Source organism: Acartia tonsa, chromosome 5 (genome assembly GCF_053477335.1).
Source record: "Acartia tonsa isolate MP-2025a chromosome 5, ASM5347733v1, whole genome shotgun sequence".
NCBI lineage: Eukaryota > Metazoa > Arthropoda > Copepoda > Calanoida > Acartiidae > Acartia > Acartia tonsa.
This window is the reverse complement of record NC_137264.1, coordinates 53,599,326-53,621,486: the sequence shown is the minus strand read 5'-3', so window position 1 is coordinate 53,621,486 and position 22,161 is coordinate 53,599,326. Positions and strand designations below refer to the sequence as shown.

Genomic DNA, 22,161 nt, shown 5'->3' with positions numbered 1-22,161 from the left:
AGGGTTGGGCCGGATATCCGGTCTGGCCGGTTATCCGGCCGGATACCGGATATTAAAACTATTCAGTTATATGATATCCGGCTGATTTTTTTTTGCCGGATAGCGAACGTTGGCCATATATCCGGCCCAACCCTAGTTTAAAGACTATAAGAGTAGACAAAGTAGCAGCTAGTGGAAGCTTTGTAGTTCAATTTACGGTGTGATACACCTAAAAATTTCAGGGATCTAAAGGGATAAGACAATGAGCAATAAACTGATGTACATTGTACATCCCCAATGATGATACACAAATTACAACATTTTTATATAAGTCCCCAAAGTTATTTAGCCAACGAATAAGAAATTATTGTTATAAAACTTTAGGGACTTAACTTAATGTGCCAACCAATCAAAATTTATTAAAAGTCCCCAAAGTTATTTAGCCAATGTGTAAGAAAACATTGTTATAAAACTTTGGGGACTTGTGTAATAAACAGTCCCCTCCCTCTCTGAAAAATGTATCTCGAAGACTGCCCTTTGAAATGGTTAAAGACGTGAAGCGCATCACAGTGTAAGTAAGTGAGCGTAAAAGTAGCCAGTCGTTGGTTGGCGCTTACACGGTGCAGAGCCCACGCGCGGAATATACTTATACAACATACAACTATACAACACAAGGAAATTAATATCTCGGTGATTCATACTTACAGGGTGCTCAAGCTAGATTGTCAATTTTAACTTCGTAAAAAAGAAATATATCATATTTTTTTCGACCCTAAAATTCTTAATATGGCTAAAAGAAGTCAAAATATTACTTTGCATTTAAAAAAAAATTAAGTTGTTTTGAGTATAAAATAATTTTTTTGTTGTTGACATCAATATTGTCAAAATCGAATATGAAAGGTTTAAGTTTTATACATTTTAAGATAGATATAAAAATCTGTCAATTTTACATTTTTCGTATAATAACATATGAAATGTTTCATTTTTAATAATTTTAAATATTGGACAATTTTAGATGTGGCACTCTGTAAATTGTTATTAAGTGATTATTTATGCGTTTCTCAGGTCATTTTACAATTATTTGCTTAATAATCAATTATTTTCAATATATTAAATTTTTAACAGTACAAGTTTTAATGTTTGTTTATCCTTAATAAAATATGGTATTGTTAAACTTATATAGATATCCATTACTATTTGCCTGATATAGAAATTAAAATGTTAGGTTCTATATTAAAAATTAGTGAGGTTTTTTGGTCTGTATCTTAAAATTTTGAGAATTGCAGAACCAATTGAGTTCTCCATAAGTCCTTGTCATGGTCTGAAGTGGCTGAATTTCATATAATGTTAAAAAATTAGAAATTATATCATTCAAAAAGAATCGCATTTATATTTTTTTTTAGAATTTTTAAAAGATTATTTTGCTTTTTGCATTGTTACATCCCCTTTACATATATGTAAATAATTTAAACATTTAATTTAATTGTGTATCTTCTGTAAAGATTTCCAAAGATATCCATAAAATACGCTCCCCCCAACCCCCCGTATTTGCGCTAAGCATTATAGGCAATATCCCATAATAGTCACTAGAGCAACATACCACCCCCCCCCCTTCCCGTAATCTTAATTCTAAATATGATTTTTTTTATGTGAGGTTAAATTAACTAGGATTGGCCCAAAATTACTCCTTCTGTAGATTACAATTAGGGGTTGAAATGTTAGGAAACTCAACTAAATGAACCGACCAATCAAAATTCAGTAAAATTCCCAAAGGTTGTTAAGCCAACGAATAAGAAAACGTTTATAAAAGACTTTGGGGACTAGTTTGATAAATAGCCCAATGTTCCCTTCCCCCCTGAAGGAAACCCCTTTGTCAAAATATTCTTAACTAGCGGCTACGTCCCTAGAAGCCTCTAGTGGCACTTTAAATGTTTGTTTTTTTGTTGCGCTCAAGTTTCTACGATATGTTGCGTAAGAGTCTCTTTATACGATTCCTCGCAATGTTACGTAGGAGTCTCTATACTTAAAATAAAAATTTCGATTTATTATTATTTCTCTTGGGAGGGTGGTGGTACCCTCCCCCAAAATAGTTATAAACCTTCCCGGGACCTATGAGAAGCTACCCTGTTAAGGAGAACCCGATCGGTTCAGCGGTTAGCGAGATCCTTCGGTACAAACAAACACACAAACACATAGACATCCTGTTACTTTAGTATAAGGATATAGCATTACATTGGTCATGTCATTAAACAAAAGTAATCATTTCTGACATTTAATCGACATGTTATTATTTCAGCGACATAGATTTCACATTATTATTGTCGACTATTGCATACCTACATATAAATATATAAAATAAGAGGGAGGGGGGTCTAAATGGTCCAATGGACAGACAAATGGATACTACAGCAAAACATTTACTTCCGCATTTAAGTCCAGTTCTTACTACAACTTATTAATCAACTAAAAATATACATTTTACATATATACAGGGAGTTTAAAAAAAAACTGCGTTTTCCAGATTTGGGAAACAACCATTAGGAGTACAAAAAAAATAATTATATGTCCATATTCTCTATAAAAATATGCATCGAATTTGTTACAGGCGTTTTTTAATATCTCTTAAAACAACAGCGCATTTTAGAGCCCAAAGAATTCGAAATGTGTGTGTGTTATTGTATTCTTAATAATTTTATGCTATAACGTTGAATTTATTCCTTTTTTTTACTTGAAAACAACATTATAACATAAACTTCAAAATAATCTAATAATTACATTTAAAACTTAATTTAAAATGCCTTTTTTAAAATAAAAAATCAATATTCTTTTTGCTTGGATTTTAATTCTTAGTATTAAAATTGTTCATATTCGTTCCTCGCCCCTCCCCCCTTAATCTTAATTTGATTGACAGATTATAAGAGATCATCTTATAAAACATAAGTAATTAATGAAAACGCACTTTTTACGAACAATTTCAAACCATGATAACTTGCTTATTTTTAAAGATATTGAAATGAAATAAAAAGTGACTTGTTTTATTTGTCAATGCACACAGTATTAATAGAGATTTTTTTCTAAAAATGACTTTGTCATAGAGAAATAGAAAAAAACTAAATTCTGAAGAACCTAAAAAGGTCTTTGCATGGAGCCAAAAAAGAAAATATGTAAAAAATTTCATATGGGGACATTGATTTAAGCTTTTACTACTTTGATATTGTACTTTTAAAACAATATGTTGCAAAATATACAAGTTATTTCAATCTAATTGATATCTCATATTCAACATCAAGCATTTTTCCCCTACATGTACCAATCAGTACAGCCGCATTTTTAAAGATATCAAAAAACACTTTAAGTAAATCTGATGTACATTTTTACATAGAATATGGACCTATTATCCTTTTTTTCATATTCCTTCTGGTTGTTTCTCAAAACCGGAAAACGCAGTTAATTTTGAAACACCGTGTATGTGTGTACAAACCATAGTTAGGAAGGAAGGGGACCTTGGGTTGTTTATTACACTAGTCCCCAAAGTTTTATAATAACGTTTTCTTATTCTATGGCTTAACAACTTTGGGGACTTTTTAAAAAATATATTCGATTTTTCACCCATCCAAAACAATGTAAAAAAAAATTGGCACGCTATTTTACCACCTACCCCCCACCCCCACTCCCCTCATAAAAAAGCTTAGACGTCCTTGATTAATTGCTTAAATTTTATATTTATTTTTCCGCAACACCAGGATAAAAGTTAGTTTACACTTGGCTGGACAAAATTGTTGCACTTACCCAGGGAGTAAGGGAGGGGACAATGGATCGAATATTCAATTTTTAAGGAGTCTCAGACTTTGGGGACTGGCTTAAAGGGAATGTGCACGAATACAGCAGATTCTTACTGATTTTGGGGACTTGCGCATCAATGCCCCGCTAACTAGCTGAGCTAGTTTTGAATATGCAGACAGAAAAGTTTGTTATTTATCGCTGGTTTTAACAAATATTTTTTCCCAAGAAAATGTCTTTTCTTGTATAGAAACTCTACTGTGATATTTATGTATTAAATAATCTAAGAACCGCATGAATTTAGGGGTAAGTTATAAATATATCAGAAGGGTTGAGGTAGTTCTAAACCAGATTTTTCTAGTGATTAATTACAGAATGTTTACTACATTGTGATGTGTTGATAATTTAATTTTCAAGTAAATGATTTTTTTCTTAGAACTAATTTTGTTCTAAATTAGGTTACCATGATCCCTTTACAATTTTGGTAAAATTTTCTTGATAAATCTGGTTTTCATTGCTTTTCAGCGAACCCTCTTAAATTGAATTAATTGCCCATTGTCCCCTCCCTTACTCCCTGGCACTTACCATAATATGGCAGGGGGGGGGGAGGGGTTATTAGGCTGTTTATTACACTAGTCCCCAAAGTTTTATAACAACGATTTCTCATTAGTTGGCCTAACCACTTGTGGGCTATATTGCAGGGAGTAAGGGAGGGGACAATGGGCAATTAATTCAATATAAGAGTTATCAAAGAAAGGGCATAAAATCCAGTTTAATCCAATAAATTTGTAGGAAATTATAAAGGGATTGTTAATTAAATAATAGATTTCCATAGCGTCATGTAAAGTGAAATCACAACTTGTTTTTGATGGAATATATTGAGGTTTTTTGGTGTGATTTTTATATTAAAAGATTATTGGACCTGACCAGCTGCTAGCAAGAATATGACTGCCCCTTTTTATTCTGTTTATTTTTCTTGCCCCTTACCCCACCTCTCTTCTCCCTTCTCCCCATCTGCTTCATTCCAAACTAACACAACGATTGTTTATTTCCCTTGCCCCCACTTCCCTTATCCCTTCTCCCCATCTGCAATATTCAAAACATACATAACGAGTAGCGGCATTTCATGCGCAAGTCCCCAAACTCAGTCAGAAACTGCTAAATTCTTGCACATTCCCTTTAAGCCAGTCCCCAAAGTCTGAGACTCCTAAAAATTGAATATTTGATCCATTGTCCCCTCCCTTACTCCCTGGCTATATTGAATTTTTATTGGATGGATCATTAAGTTGAGTGATAAAATGTTTTTCAATCACTAATTGTAATCTACAGAAAGGATAATTTTGTGTATAATCATTGGGGATGTACATTAATTTGTCGGTCATTGTCTTATCCCTTTGAATCCTTGATAATATGGCGTGTCCTAATACCCACCAAAGTATAAGAAAGACAAAAAAATCAACCAATCAAAATTCAATAAAATTATCTCAAGTTTTTCAGCCAACTGATAGGAAAACACAGTTATAAAACTTTGAGTACTTTTTTAATTTACAGTCCAATATCCTCTCCCTCCCTGGGTATTAATGGATTTTTGATCTGAAAAATACAGACTTCATGCGAAAATGATGTTGCATCACAATAAAACAAGGATGACAACATCCATAAAAGCGAAGCACTGCAACGGTAGTGTGGTAAGCCGAAGCGTTTCAGCTCACCGGTTGCGAGTTCGAATCCAACGAGCCCTAGCCTTGAAGTATTCTACCAAAACAAACTAGCAGGATTTAGTCATACAGAAATTATATATTTAACTGAATACATTTACAATGGATGTTTACTATATATATACAAATAGAATGTAACAATAGGTTAGGTTTGAAGGGGGTGTGGGACACAAGGGCGTAGCCCACGGCGGTAGACAGCCTGTGGGGGTAGCTGTGGTAAAGGGGAGGCAGCGCCTCCCAGTTGTATAGTTGCGTGAGGGGCGCGTGATAGCTGCGTGTCCGTGCCCCTCCCCATATTTAGCCAGGCCAGTTTGACCGCTGCGCAACGGGGTCACCTGCGATCATGAGGTAAATGGTGATATAATGGGATTAGTGCAGAAGGCTTGTCATGATAAGCCACTGCGTAGCAATTCTGTAAACTACCCGTCCGTCTGTTGCCGTATTACCACAACCTCCCCTTCAAGGGCTGCGGGGCTCCCGAGCCACCAGGCCTTGAACCTGGGGATACGGCAGCCTCTGTCTGCGCACGACAACATCTTCCTGGGGCACAGCTCGGTGGAGGACAGCTCTGGCTATACAGGCTCCGCGGGACACTCGCTGCTCGGTCTGGCTGTGGTTGGATATCAGCATTGTCAACTCCCAGTTGGCTTCCAGCCGTGGGTTGGCGACAGCCAGGCCCCGTCGTTGGAAGTTTTGCCTTGTTTGCAGGACTAGTTCTGTCTCGGCTGGTAACTGGACACGGAGGCCTAGGCTCACTCTGGAGGCTCCCAAGGGGGGAATAACGATGGAGGAAGGCGCGTAAAATTCCATGGGGGCGCCTGCCTGGTCCAGGTTGCTTGGCCTCTTAGCTCCCACTCGGATGGGGACGGCTGTCATCAGAAGGGGACACATCGCTTCAGCTTCACCCTGATGGGCAGTTACATCTCCGGTGTATTTGCGCAGTCGGCCTACATGCGCGGTGATTTCCGAGATCTTGGCTGTTGGAGAGGCAGGTTTGATGACATAGTGGACGTCTGTGGCTTGTCTCACTATCTTCCAAGGGCCAGTCCATCTCTTGGTAATCTTGGCCGACTTCCCTGGCACCAGGCGGGGGGCCAGATACCAGACCAGGTCTCCAACTTCGTACTTGGCCGTGCCTTCGTAGGCGGCCGCGCTCCTTCGGATGGTTCCCTCCTCTCGCTGCTGGATTGCGTCGTACACGGCATGGTAGCGTTGCAGGAGAGCTTGGACGTTGGCTGGGACTGAGGCATACTCAGTGTCTGGCAGCCGGAGCACCATGTCCACCGGAAGCTTGGCCTCTCTCCCAAAGTAGGCCAGGAACGGGGTCACGCCCGTGGATCTGCAGGCCTTGGTATTGTAGGCGAAGGCAATGGCAGGCAAGTGTGGCTCCCAGTTGTTGTCGTCTCTGTCCAGGAACAGCCGCATGCCTGTGTTGAGCGTCCGATGGAACCTCTCCACCCGGTTGGACTGCGGGTTGTAGGGCGGTGGATGTGTCAGGCCAATCTCGAGCTTGGAGGCCAGTTCCTTGAATACCTGGCCAGTAAACTCCATCCCATTGTCGGAGTGGATCTTCAGGGGACATCCGAACGTGGCCAGGTGGCGGTGTAGTAGGGCTTCAGCCACCGTGAGAGTGCGCTTGTTGGGGATGGCGTAGAGGCTGACAAACCGGCTGAACCCATCCTGACAGGTGAGGATGTAGCGGTTCCCGGCTGGTGTCTCTGGCAGGGGCCCCACCAAGTCAATAAACAGGACTTGCTGTGGATACCCCTGGCGGGAGGGCACGTGTATCCCTAACTTCAACCTTTCCTTGGTGACCTTCTGTACACACTCAGGGCAAGTCTGAACCATCAGGCGGACGTCACGGGACAGGTTGGGCCACCAGAAATGCATGGCGACGCGGGCAATAGTAGCGTCCATCCCAAAGTGCCCGGCCATGGGGGTCCCATGGGCCAGAAAAAACACGTCCTGCTGGAGGGCCGAAGGCAGCAGGTATCTTGTCCTCTCTCCTGTCAGGGTCTGGTCGGTGGTGGTGAGGCAGCCATGCTCGTCGAGTCCCAGGGCTGCGAAGCGGCTGGCGTACTACTGCTCGTCCCGTTCCTTGCCTCGCAGCTCAGCCTTAGTTGGGGCTTTGCCGTCGGCCACCCACTGGCGGACATGGAGCAAGAGGGGATCCTGTGTCTGTGCCTCTAAAACTCTGGCTGGGTCCAGCCGTGCTGCAGCGGGCCTGCCAGCTGCGGGCTCCCCTAGCTGGCAAAGGGTGTGGATGTACTCAGCCTGCTCTGCTAATTCTTCGGCGGTGGCTGTTGGCATATTATCGTCCTCCCAGCGGCTGAGGGCGTCAGCATTGGTGTTCTGGGTGCCAGGACGATGGCAGACAGTGAAGTCTAGAGCCGCTAGCTCCTCCTGCCAGCGGGCCACCATCCCTGTGGATGTGTTCAGCGACTTCATCTGTAGCAAGGCTGAGGAATCAGTGTTGATCTGGAAACTACGGTAGGACAAGATGCCGTGGAATTTCCGAATTCCATACATGATGGCGGCCATCTCTCCCTTCCAGGACGGGTAGCGAGTCTCGGGGTCGGTTGTCTTGCGCCCCACGGCGGCAATAAGCCTCTCCTTGCCGTCCTGGCATTGGCTGAGTATGGCAGAGATGGCGCGGCTGCTGAAGTCTGTGGTGAGCTGGAACACGGCCGGTAAGTCAAACCTGGGTGGCGCTCGGATGGGGGCTTGGCGAAACTTGTCCTTGAGCTGTAGCAGCTGGGCTTCCATCTCAGCCGTCCAGGTCAGTGTCTTTGCCGTTTTCTGCCGATTCATCTCGTAGGTGAGGTCGGCATACTCTGGGATGAACAGGCGGTAGTAGCCAAAGAACCCCAGGAGCGCCAGCAAGTCCTTGGGGGTGATGGGGGCCGGCCAGTCAAGGATGCGGTCAATATAATCCTCTTGCATGGCTATCCCCTCACGGCTGAGGGTGTGGCCCAGATAGTCCACTTTGGCTCAAAACAGCTTGGTCTTGGCTGGCTTGAGGCGGATTCCTCCCCTGCGGTGGGCTTCCAAGACTTCCCGGAGCCTAGCCAGGTGGGCCCAGGTATCCTGGTGAAAGGTCAGGACATCATCAAGATATGACTGGAGGTTGGCCGTGCCTAATGGGTTCAGGACTCCTGCAATAAATCTGGAGTAGACAGATGGTGCTGTAGCTAGGCCAAAGGGCATCCTTTTCCATTGGTACAAGCCTCTGGGGGTGGTGAAGGCGGTGCAGGGCCGGCTGTCCTCGGACACTCGGATGGTGTAGTACGCAGCCATTGCGTCTAAGGCACTGTAGACGCGGTGTCCTCCCGCTCGTTCTACCAGCTGCTGGATCCTGGGCAAGGGGTAGCTGTCCAGCTCAAGGCACTTGTTGAGGGCCCTGTAGTCGACGGCCCAGCGGGTGCTCCCGTCCTTCTTCTTGATGGGCACCAGGGGGCTGCTCCAGGCGGAGTCTGACGGCTCTATGACTCCCTCTTGCAGCCAGGTGTCCAGTTGCTTCTCCAGCTCAGCCTCCTGCCGCGGGTTCAGATCCCTAAATCTCTGGCGGATCGGCTGGGTCCCTGGCTTGAGGCGCAGCTGTAACTCTACTACATCAGTGCAGCCGGGGGTAGAGTTTGAGAAGACGTCTCTGTACTCTGACAACATGGTCCAGACCTCCTTCTTGAGCAGGGGGTCCTTGCGCAGAAATTCGTTCTCCTCCATCTCAAGGGCTGCCCATAGCTCCTGCATATCTGGGGGCTCAACAGGCTCTTGGAACAAATGAATACGAGGGGGAGGCTTGTCAGAAACCTCCAGAATGTCGGGCTTGACCAGCTCCCCAGCCACGGGGAGGCCGGCGTTCAGCAGGAGAGGCATCTCTCCCTCATTTACCACCAGCACTCGGAACACGCTGGCGGAGCCAGGCCTGTGGGCATACAGGCCTTCTGGGATGACAAGATACTCCCCAAACCTCTGTTCTGGGGCAGATAGTTGGATGGCATCCTTGGTACGGTGCCCCACTAGTTCAACAGGGACAGCCATGACACCGCGGCCAGGCAAGACCACCCTCTTGGCCGTACGGAGTTGGGGTGGTTGGCCATCAGTTGGAGTGACAGCGCTTAGCCTGTACGTGGCTGGCACGGGGTCAGCTTCAGCTCCGGGAGCCACCGGCCGCGATTTGACGGGCTCGGCGTCGGGAGGGGCTGAGGCGTCGGAGCCAGGCGTGGCTCCGAGGGCGTCCGGCCACGATTTGACGGGCTCGGCGCTGGGAGAGGCCGGGGCGCCGGGACCAGCCTGGGCTCCGTGGGCGTTCGGCCGCGACTTGACGGGCTCGCCGCTGGGAGAGGCTGAGGCATCGGAGCCATGCGTGGCTCCGGGGGCGTCCGGCCATGACTTGACGGGCACGGCGCCGGGAGAGGCTGATTCCTGGGGGCCGAGCGTGGCTCCTGGTGCATCAGACCGCGACTTGACGGGCCTGGACTCGGACTTGGCTGGTGGGATTGCTGGGGGCCCCAGGTAGAGGGGGCCAGGTGGACACGGCTGGCCGTTGATGAAGGTGTCGGCGGAGAAGATCGGCTCTGGAGGGCTGGAAATCTCGGGAAACGTCGTTGGCAGGTTCTCCAGAGGCACCTTGGGCACTGGGGGCAACCCCATGGCTAGCAGGTTGGTCCCCCTGTGGGCGTTTAGCGCAGCATCCACCCAGTGCGTGCCTTTCTCGACTACACGCGGCTGCTCTGGCAGTGGGCCTGGCAGAGGCCCCTCGTAACTCAACTCTCTCTCGGCTGTCTCCCGGTCGATGGGGACGCCACGGAGTGGGATAAACTCCCCACGCACCCACAAGCAGGGGGGTTGCATGTCGAAACAGAGCCTAGTTCCCAACTCCTTGAGAAAATACCCTCCTAGGTTCAGAGGGTGTGAGAGATTCCGTACCACAGTCACGTGGTACAGATGGAGTATAAGAGTGTGTGAAACTGCCATATATAATTCATATAATTTTCCAATTACCTGAAGGGGCTGCCCTTCCTCATTAGCAGTCAGGATTTGGGTGTTGTCTGGAACCAACATGCGCTGCACGCCCATTGCGTGCATGAGGTGTTCAGAAATGACGGCAGACCCTGGTACACGGTTGCCAGAATCTACCATGGCATCAACCTGTACGTGCTGGGCAGGGTCAGGCGTAGGAAACCTCACCCTGATGTGGCAGGGGAAGTGGAGGTCCTGCCCTTGAGACAGGGGGGCCTCCCGCTCGGCTGGGGTCGGCAGAAACTTCGGCGGTGGCCGAACCGCAGCTATGGTAGTATCGCTTACCATGGTGTGTGTGTGTAGACCGCTGGTGGTGGCTTATACTGTAGCTTCGAATCACTAGAGCTTATCAATTATCACTGGGTCAACAATTTTATATTTCTTTTTATCACTTGGTTGACATTTATGCACACTTATGTGTAGTTATCACTAGGAGCTCTAGGTGTGATTCTGGAAGCACCGGCAGCAGGGAATGTCCGTCCTGCAAGGGTCAGATGGATTGCGGCGGCAGGGAATGTCCCGTCCTGCAGCGCCGCTGGTTCGAATCCCGAAAGATGGCAGTAGGGAATGGCCCTTCCTGCAGCGCCTCGGGTTCGAATCCTGGGAGGCAGCGGCAGGGAATGTCCCGTCCTGCCGTGCCTTTGGCTCAAATTCTGCTATCCGTCGCAGTGGTAGGCCTTACTTGTGTGCTGAAGCTTCGCAGCCACACATTGCCTTCTCAGGGAGACCAGCACTTAGCTGTCCGTCTCGTAGGTTTGGCCTGGGTGTCCTGGGGCTTGTCCCAGCTACACTTGCCAATTTAGACTCAGTTTTGTAGCCGTCTGAGCTAAATTATCCGATTACCGTGGCTGCGCACCTAGCGCTACTCCTACACGGTACGGAAAAAAACGCCGTAAACTGGCGCTTTTAGCAGGCTAAATCTGCTTGCCGTAGGCCAGAGGCCTACATAATGCGTTCAAATGATGGAAAATCGACCTAAAAAGGCCGTCTCACGGGTCAGTTGGCTTCTCAGTTGGCAGCTGACTGTCCCCTTACTTGCAAAAGGGTCCAATCAGAGGTAGAATAGGCTAATTTCTGTAGGGCTCGATTGAAACACGCTGACACCAAGATGTGGTAAGCCGAAGCGTTTCAGCTCACCGGTTGCGAGTTCGAATCCAACGAGCCCTAGCCTTGAAGTATTCTACCAAAACAAACTAGCAGGATTTAGTCATACAGAAATTATATATTTAACTGAATACATTTACAATGGATGTTTACTATATATATACAAATAGATTGTAACAATAGGTTAGGTTTGAAGGGGGTGTGGGACACAAGGGCGTAGCCCACGGCGGTAGACAGCCTGTGGGGGTAGCTGTGGTAAAAGGGGAGGCAGCGCCTCCCAGTTGTATAGTTGCGTGAGGGGCGCGTGATAGCTGCGTGTCCGTGGCCCCTCCCCATATTTAGCCAGGCCAGTTTGACCGCTGCGCAACGGGGTCACCTGCGGTCATGAGGTAAATGGTGATATAATGGGATTAGTGCAGAAGGCTTGTCATGATAAGCCACTGCGTAGCAATTCTGTAAACTACCCGTCCGTCTGTTGCCGTATTACCACAGTAGGACAAACGGACATTAACACTAGTAACAGAACTGAATATTCATAAGTATAGTGTCAGAACTGAATAATCAGAATATAAATGTATAAGGGTCAAAGCAAAATTGTAAGTAAATTTGTTGAAAAAAATTGCTTGATTCAGGATAATGTTTATGGACATACTTACATTTCTAGGACTTGATTATAGAGTTGCTTCGCTTGTTACATTATACTTTGTTGTACCAGGAATCAATATACCAAAAATCAGATCAATCAGATGATTAGTTCACATAAAAATTTGTTGATAAAAAAGTAAAAAAATCAACATGTTTAAAATGGACGTACGGACATTTTGGTAATGATTATAGAGTTGCTTCGCTTTCTAAATCGTACCTAACTACTAAAGGAATCACCATGCAAAATTTGAAATCGATAGGACAATTCTAACATGCCTAAATTAATGAAAAGAGCTATCCGTTACGGACGGACGGACCGACCCTAATTATAGAAAAGCTTCGCTTTAAAAATAAATGTATGTTAACAAAAACTGAACAGTGCCTTAGGTTGCATTTAAAACATGGATGACAACATTCATAAAAGCGAAGCTCAACGAATCAGACAACATATATAAAGCAACAACAAATTCACTTTTAAACATTATATAAAAGTCAAAACATATATTTCTATCAACATGTAAAGAATAACTATGCCTCTCTATGCTTTCGTTAAAAGCAAAATATTTTAGCATCCACTAAACTGATTTGGTCTGCTTTATAGGAATGCTTTTTGTTTATACACTGATAATTTAGGCTAAGTTTGGTCTTTAAATGTCATTTTTTTAGGAAAATAATCCAAAAAATTAAATATCCCCATATAAACGCTATAAAACTAATTATTTTAATAGAGGATAAAATACTCGCAAAAGCATGAGGCGGGGCCACTGGTTAGCACATAATGTCAAGCTGACATGACCTTTTAGCCTTTTCGCAGACCTGTCATTGGTTCAAACATTTTTACAGATTTGATTACGTAAAGGCATACCTTTTTCATTTCGTACGCATTATAAATCAGCTATAAATTGTCGCATTTCTTAGGATGAAGCTTTTTTTATGGGTTAATTATATCGTGTAAAATTTCTTCCCTCGTATAATGTGAAGCACATGATAAGTTAGTTATGAATACTTGAATTTCTTTGGGTAAAGAAAGCTTTCTAAAAATTATATCGCCAAAAAAATTCATAGCGCTACTTCTCGAATAGATCTCGTATATTACAAAAAATAAACAAGGGCTTTTGTCTGCTAAATTTCCTTTTTTAAGCTTGACGAAAAAAGGGATGAGAAGGATTATCTAGTTATATTATGTCTATACGCTTACTAGTCAGACATTTAAATTAAAATAAGAAGAACCACTCCTCGATTATTATTCGCAGACTATTCAGAATATTCAGTGCATTAATTTTTCATATTTCTCAGTGATCTTAAGGGATAAGACTATTTAAATTTATTTACATCACAAATGATAATAGAAAATAAAATTTATTGATTAAAAAGTTAAGATACTGCTAGTTTGAACCAACCAATCAATATTCTTTTAAGTTCACAAAACTAATAAGTACGGTTGGGAATCTTCTTACCCTAGGGATGGTTTTAAGCTATTTTTCTGTATACTAGACACACCCTTTTCATAGAGCCCCTGAATGCTGGGGGCGAAGCCTTCGGCACCATGGGGCTAAAAAAAACTAGTTTTAATCTTATAATTGTACATTTTATATCCGCGGAAAGACGTGTATAATACGATGCGAGAAATAACTATTACATCACTTATGATAATACATATAAATTGCAATTTCTTGGTTTAGAGGTTAAGAGTAAGACAGATAGTTTGAACTATCCAATCAATATTCTTAAAAAGTTTACAAAACGATTGGAAAGCTTCGAACATCTACAGGAATGGTTTTAAGCCATTTTTCTGTAAACTCGGCCCACCCTTTGCATATAGCCCCTGGATGCTAGGGCGAAGCAAATAAGTATAATTGTTATTGCTGCTTTTTTTTAGAAATGTTATACAAGGTTCAATGCTTTCTTTCTTATCAGATAAGGTCCATATTTTTTTTTTCATTTTTCCTAAAGTTTTTTGTGGCCACTTTAAAATTTCTATTGAATTCAATGGTCGCAGGGATAACACAATGGACGATAAATTGATGTACATCCCCATCCCGATGATGATAAACAAAAGATTACCCTTGCTGTCTATACAACAATTATTATTTGAAAAGTTTGTAACCCCAATCATAATTCAAAAAAGTACCCAAAGATTTTTAGTCAACGAATGATAAATTATTTTCTCGTATTCATTTGAATCCGGTGGATAGGAACCGGTTCTCATGAATACAAAAAAACTATGTCTAGCATCGTATTATATCCAGTTTTCTACGAATATAGAAATGTACAATCATAAGATTAAAACTAGTTTTTTTAGCCGGTGCCTTCGGCACTACTTCTTCCTTTACTACTAAACGTGAACTAACTAACTTTAGAAGTATTTGCCTATTTCTCAGATACTATTAAAGATGGATGTCTGTTTTTCTATTTTTAATGCCATTATGTAATTGGAATCTAAATTAGGAAATGAGTTGTTAAATGATATGATAAATAATTTTTGTTTTAAATCATTAAATAAAAGTAATGGGATTTAAATCTTAATAACCACTGAACCTATAGGGTTCTTCTTTACAGTGAAGCTTTAAATAGGTTCCAGGAAGGTTTATACCTATTTCAGGGGAGGTTACCTCCTCCGTCCAAAAAAAACGTACATAGAAAAAAAACCTAAAAAAAACTGTTACAGGAATCATCAGGACAAATTTGAAATCGATAAGACAATTCTAACATGCCTTATGTACGGACGGACCTACCCAAAATTATAGGAAGACTTCGCTTTTTTTAAAAACATATTTAATTTGAAACCTAAGTACAGTAATATTTCACAATGCTTCACACAAAAAAGCAATTTCATCTAATTGGTGTTTAATGTATGGGTTTTATTAACAGCAAAGATTTTCTGTAATTAGGGTTGGTACGTCCGGCTGTTACATTGACCACAGTCATTTAGTCATGTTAGAATTGTCCAATCGATTTCAAACTTACAAGACCTACGATAGAAAAAGCGTAGCAATTCAATACTCGTTACCAGAATGCCCATTTCATGTTTATTTTAAATTATTTTGGAAAAACTTATGTGATATACTTATCCTATATATCTGATCTTTGGAATAGTGATTCCTAGGACAATCAGGGACAATGTTCTCTATAAATTAGTCCTATAATGTAAGTATGCCCTTAAGCAGTATATTGTAATTAAAATATTTAGTAACAAATCTACATAATATTTTGTTTAGACTTATAAATTTAGATTCTACTTTTCAATTTTTGACCGTTCATAAGTTCCTAACGCTGTTGAGATTCGCTGTTATGGATGTTGTTATCCTTGTTTTCTTGAAATTTACTTTGTCTTTTTAATAATTGTCCTTCTTTTATAATGAATTGACCAATTAAAGTATATTATTTTAATCAAAGCAGTATTTTTATATTGTCATTCATGAGACATTGACACTTTCTCTCATTCGGTAGCAAAAATATTGAAATTGAATCTCGATTGGTTGGTATAATGTAAAGTAGTGTCCAAACTTTTCCACCTATAAGTTTCATATATTTTAGCATCATTGTGCATCAATTTATCGTCCATTGTCTTATCCCATAAGATCTCTGATTGAAGTGACAATTATGAGAATTAGTAGCGTAGCATTTGCTACTTAATATAATTTGGTTTTTATATCCAAATATTCATAGAGAGAGAGGGAGGTGAACAATGGGCTGTTTATTACACAAGTCCTTAAAGTTTTATGATAAAGTTTGCTTATGCATTGGCTTAATAACTTTAGTGACTTTAAAGAATTTGATTGGTTGATTTATTAAGATGAATGTTCAAACGTTTTAACCACTAATTTTAATCTACAGAAGGGGTTATTTTGTGTACGATAATTAAGGGTGTAATTGTACATCAATTTATTGATCAGTGTCTTATCCCTTTAGATTTCTGCCATATGTTGGTACCATAATTTCCTAGGAGGATTGGGCTTTAAATTGTTATGGTGACCAAAATTTTATAAAATCACGTTCTCTTATTGGTTGGCTTATGCAGTGTGTTTTTTTATGAGAACTTTTTTGAAAGCAATTTTACCCCTCTTATAGTCCGAATTTAATGATTAATGGCTTATTCTCTTCGTTTTTAATGCAATTAATAGAACAACAAAAAAATATTTCAGTTTTTATTTAAAAAGTACAGTAAAATTTAAAATTCAAAACTTAGGTGTCAGCATATAAAAATGGTTTTAGTGAATTTTTCTCATGCCCAAATCTTCTACCCTTTGCAAGAAAAAAATTTGGATTTTCTGTAGTCGACTTTGGGGGGCCAGTACTTTCTGCCTGGTTGAGATATGACCTTCAAACTTTAATATGTTCTAGTACATGTCCCTAATAGTATCTGTATACATTTTTAGCTACACTTTGAAGTGATTAGCAGCCATTCTTGCAAAAGGTTGAATATTTGAGCATAAGAAAAATGCGCTAAAACCATTTTTAGATGTTGACACCTAAGTTTTGAATTTTAGATTTTACTGTACTTTTTAAATAAAAACTGAAATATTTTTTTGTTGTTCTATTAATTGCATTAAAAAACGAAGAAAATAAGCCATTAATCATTAAATTCTGATAACTATAAGTGGGGTAAAATTGCTTTCAAAAAAGTTCTCATAAAAAAAACACACTGTATGTATGAGTGTAAAGAAAATAGCTTAACAGTTTAATAACTCTTTATTTTCTACTAATTGTATACTTTTATTTATATTGTCCACAAATTTAAATTACCTACATTATTTAAAGATATTTTAACTACGTTTTAGAAAGCTTAGACCTAAAATGCAAAAGAGATAAAAGGTATCCATAGCAATTTAGGAGAAATTTTACACATTTTTCCGTTCACGCTATGTTACGGGTCAATAATTGTCGAAGATATTATACAAAAAAGAAAATTAAAGCCTTCTTGAATTCTAATTCGTTTGTCTGTGTGTCAGTCCAAACCTTGGTGTCGCTTCGGGTTCCAGACCTCTCAACTCACCTTGAAACCTACTTCACGTCTTTTAATCTTGGTGTAAAGCGTCTATTCGCCCGATTGACACCCAACCCTTCACTTGCACGACCTTTGTCTGGAAGTACTAACTGTTATTACGTAACCCTTTCTTTGAAATCTGATTTTACTCAGCTGCTATACCAGATAGAACAAGAGCATCCAGCACACAAGCTACTTTGTATTTTGATCTGTTAGTCAAGATAAAAAAAGATATATTCATATATTTTAAGCAATTTTTGTAATTTTCTTTAATCTACCAAATATTTTCTTTTTATAATCATTTAGCATTTGCTACATAAATCACTTTGTTCGTTTGTCCATCCATGAAAATTTTGTGCTTTGCGACTTACGACTAACGGGGGGGGGGGGAGAAATTTTCATTCTTTAGGGGTTTGTGGGTGTCCCACCCCCCAAGAAAATAGCTTAAAACCACCACAGGACCAATAGATATATGCCCTGAAGAGTAGAATCCGATCGGTTTAGTGGTTACCGAGATCTTAAGGGACGGACGGACGGACAGACAGACAGACAGACAGACAGACGGACAGACAGACAGACAGACGGATGGACAGACAGACAGACGGACAGACATCAAGCTACTTTGTATTATTAGATGTGGTACGATATACTTTCTTCTTACCATAGCACATTGTGTTTCGTTTCTGACATTCTATTGGGCCATTAACTTGTGGGCAACATTATCAGAGAGGGAGGGGATATTGGGGTGTTTATTACACTAGTCGCCAAAGATTTATCACAACATTTTCTTATTCGTTGGCTCAACAATTTTAGAGACTTTTATTGAATGATTGGTTGCTTCATTAAAATGAGTTTATGTCTAAACGTTTGAACCACTATTTGTAATCTACTGAAGGAATATTTTTGTGTATCATTATTTGGGATGTACATCAATTAACCTGTCATTGTCTTATCCCTTTAGATTCCTGCAACATTATAAATTTTTTTGTAACTCACACATTCAAAATGTGCGGTCCATATTTCTTTGTGTTTAGGCAACAATGACAGGGATATAAAGGGATAAGACAATGGCCAATAAATTAATGTACACAACCAATTCAATGATGATACACAAAATTACCCCTTCTGTAGATTACAATAAGTGTTTGAAACGTTTGGACACTCAACATAATGAATCAACCAATCAAAATTTAGAAAAATGTTTAAAATTTGGTAATGAAACCTACTGCTTCTATGCTGGTTAGGTGTCGATTTCGATTTTGGACCATTCTAATACGGCATACTAGAGGCGATGGAAATTGTACGTACTCTTGCTATCCTTAGCACTTTCAGATAAAGCTTGAACAATCAAATCGTTGGTTGTTCGAGTGATTGGTAATTATACAAGATGACTCTAGCAGTTAGCACCCTTTTGTAGGGTATTGCCGTTAAATAGTTTTGTTTTTATTGTTTATTCCTGAGCTGAATCTTTAAATCGTTTAGTGGTGCGCTGAATCGGGGCGATCCAGTTCACCCCGGTTTGGCGCGGCAATGACACCCGTTGAGTGCCATTGCCGCGCCAGTACCGCGCCACTGGGCGCGCTGATTCGCCCATTCCATTTTGATTTAAAGATTGAAATCTAATAACATCTAGGTGCGCCGAACTGGATCGCCCCGATTCAGCGCACCATTAAACGATTTAAAGATCCAGCTCTGTTTTCTGTGTGAAGCATAGATGGTATGCAGGGAGGGAGGGGAAAGTCCCCAAAGTTGTATAATAACGTTTTCTTATTCGTTGAAACAACTTTTATTAAATTTTTATAGGTTGGTTCTATAAGTTGAGTATCCAAACGTTTCAACTACTAATTGTAATCTACAGAAGGGGTAAATTTGTGTATTATCATTGTGGATGTACATCTATTTATCGGCCATTGTCTTATCCCATTAGATCCTTGATGTGCTGTGCATCTTGGCAACTTAACTTTACAATGTAATTCACATTTTCAAAACTAATTATCTTGTCAAACTTTCTAAAAAAAAACAAGACAAAAGTAGTCATAGATGTATATAAATTATCATAGAATAAGAAACATATATCATTTAGAAGGAGAAAGCAGGGAGGGAGGAGACATTGGACCTTTTATTTTATTATAAAGTCCCCAAAGTTTTGTAAGTTAACATAAATTGTTGTCTTAACAACTTTGGGGACTTTTTAGTGAATTTTGTGTATCATCATTGGGGATTTATATATATATTTATCGGCTATTGTCTTATCCCTTTAGATCCCTGGGCAGAAAGAGAGGATATTATATGTATATTGAATTAATTTTCATTCTTTACTGTCAGTTTTCAGTCAATGAGAGAAGCGAATACATATAGAGATGCTAAACAGTTAACCTTTACGATTTATACATTTTGTTTTAGTTATTCGACTTCTTATACGTTCTAGAACAAAGGTCTGTGTTAAAGGAATTTGAAGGGGTGTCTACCCCTCCTAATGTAAGAAATAGGGAAGGCCAGACTCCTGCATTTTTCACCCCAACGAAAGTTTACCGCCCCCTGTTAAAAACCCTGTGCATGCATATTCTAAAACCTACATTTTACATACACAAGTTAAACAGAATGACTTTTGCAAATAATAGCGAAGCTGTATACTACTTTATAAGTAACTAGCGGCTACGCCCCTAGATGCCTCTAGTGGCACTTTAAATGTTTGGTTTAAAAAAATAATACGATACCTTGCAATGTTTCGAAGGAGTCTCTATCAATATTCTACGATACTTTGCAATGTTACGTAATAGGAGTCTCTATTCGAGAGAAAAAATTCGATTTATTGTGATTTCTCTTGGGAGGGTGGTGGTATCCTCCCCCAAAATAGTTAAAAAAAAAACTTTCCGGGAACTACGAGAAGGTACCCTGTTAAGGAGAACCCGATCGGTTCAGCGGTTAGCGAGATCTTTCGGTAAAAACACACAGACATCCTGTTACTTTAGTATAAGGATACACTCCCAAATGAAAAGATTTTACCCTCCAAAATTTGTTTGTATAGGGAATGATAATGTCATCTATAGCATGTAGGACGAGCGGATAGATATTGAGCAAATAATTTCTAAACTTGGGCATCTTCACAAAAAAAAGTTTCTGACGCCCAGGCCATCTAAAAAAGCAGCCAAGTAAATAGCATATCTGAGGGACTTACGGACTTTTGTGATTAGAGTAGCTTCACTAATAAAAATATAAGTCTTAAAAATATAAAATTAGTTTTTTTTAAATGTAGTCTATTGATTTTTATCGATATTTACCAGGGAGGGAGGGGACATTAGTCTTTAAATTAAACTTGTCTTGTACCCAAAGTTTTATAAACACGCTCTTTCATTCGCTGGCTTTGGGTTTAATTATTAGATCTTGATTAGTTGCTACAAACCAGCAATGTACTAACTTTTCAACCAATATGATTTCAATCTAAGGAAGAAGTAATCTTGTCTATCATAATTTGGGGTTGTACATCAATTTATCGGCCATTGTCTTATCCCTTAAAATACCAGAGGTGGATTCTTTAAAAAATTTGCCCCACTAATCGCTTAGTGGGGCAAAATTGTTTTAGTGAAAAATCCACCAAAATCACATTAAAGTCTACAAAAATTAAACAAAATCATATGTTAATAACCCATCTATGATTTTGTTTAATTTTTGTAGATTTTTAGGTACTACGTCAAACACTAGATACGTCAAACAGTAGATGCGACAAACGCTAGACAGACAAACAGTAGATACGTCAAACGCTAGACAGACAAACAATAGATGCGTCAAACACTAGACTACGACAAACAGTAGAATTTTCAAATTCGCAACAAACAGTAGAATTTTTAAAGTGCGACAAACACTAGAAGCAACATACACTAAAATTTAAACTTAAAAAAATATTCATAAGTTTTTTTTGTTAATTAATACTAAATTTATACCTATTACTATAATTTGAGGGATCTAAAGGGATAAGATAATGACCCAAAAATCTATGTACATCCCCTAAAGCGTAAAATTAGTGGTTGAAACGTTTGAACACTTTGATCTTATTAAACCAACCAATCAAAATTCATTACAGTACCAAAAGTTGGTTAGCCAATGAATAAGAAAACTTTTGACCCACTCCCCCCAAACCCCATTTTTATTTTAGTATTTGAAGAAAAAAAATTTTTTGAAGGGTATAATTATTTTCTAGGGAAGAAATATCTTGGGATGGTGGTAGTACCCTCCCCCAAAATAGGTTTAAACCTTCCCGGGATCTATGATAAGCTACCCTGTTAAGGAGAACCCGATCGGTTCAGCGGTTAGCGAGATCCTTTGGTATAGACATACAACCATCCTTTTACTTTGGATTAATTCTAGCGTTTGTCGTATCTATTGTTTGTCCCCTTTAGAAAAAATCTAGCGTTTGTCATATTCTAGTGTTTGTCGCATTCTAGCGTTTGTCGTATCTAGCGTTTGTCGTGTCTAGGGTTTGTCTGTCTACTGTTTGTCTGTCTAGCGTTTGTCGCATCTACTGTCTGATGTATCTAGGGTTTGACGTAGTACCGATTTTTAATGTGATTTGGTGGATTTTTCACGATTAGTGGGGCAAATTTTTTTTAAGAATCCGCCTCTGATATTTAGCAGCTTCTTGATTTGTTATCTTTTAACACAATTTTTTTATTTGTGCAGGGACGGGGCAATGGAAATTAAATTAATTTGCCCCCAAACTTTTTTGAATTCTGCTTTTGGTAACTTGTAAACATTAAGACGGGGGGGGGGGGGGGTTCTTTTTAAAAATTGTACATCCCTACCTTCCCTGAAGATTTTTGGGTAGATTTATTTTAAACAAGAAATTTTTAATCGTTTTTGGATCACCTGTTGGGTAAGAAAATACGAGGAAAACCTGATTCTAAATATATTTATATATATGTATATATT

The 22,161-nt window shown here is 40.2% G+C and overlaps 1 protein-coding gene across 7 annotated transcripts in view; it reads left to right on the top strand.

The window, feature by feature from the left end:
• Nucleotides 1–578: 578 nt before the first annotated feature.
• LOC145319846 (uncharacterized) overlaps nucleotides 579–22,161 on the top strand; it is a 65,595-nt gene continuing 44,012 nt past the window's right edge. For 6 of the 7 annotated variants that reach the window (XM_080162239.1, XM_080162237.1, XM_080162236.1 and 3 more), the window contains exon 1: nucleotides 579–655. The gene's annotated coding sequence lies outside the window, so the exon portion shown is untranslated. The remainder of the gene's footprint in view (nucleotides 656–22,161) is intronic. The other variant, XM_080162234.1, reaches the window with a different exon arrangement.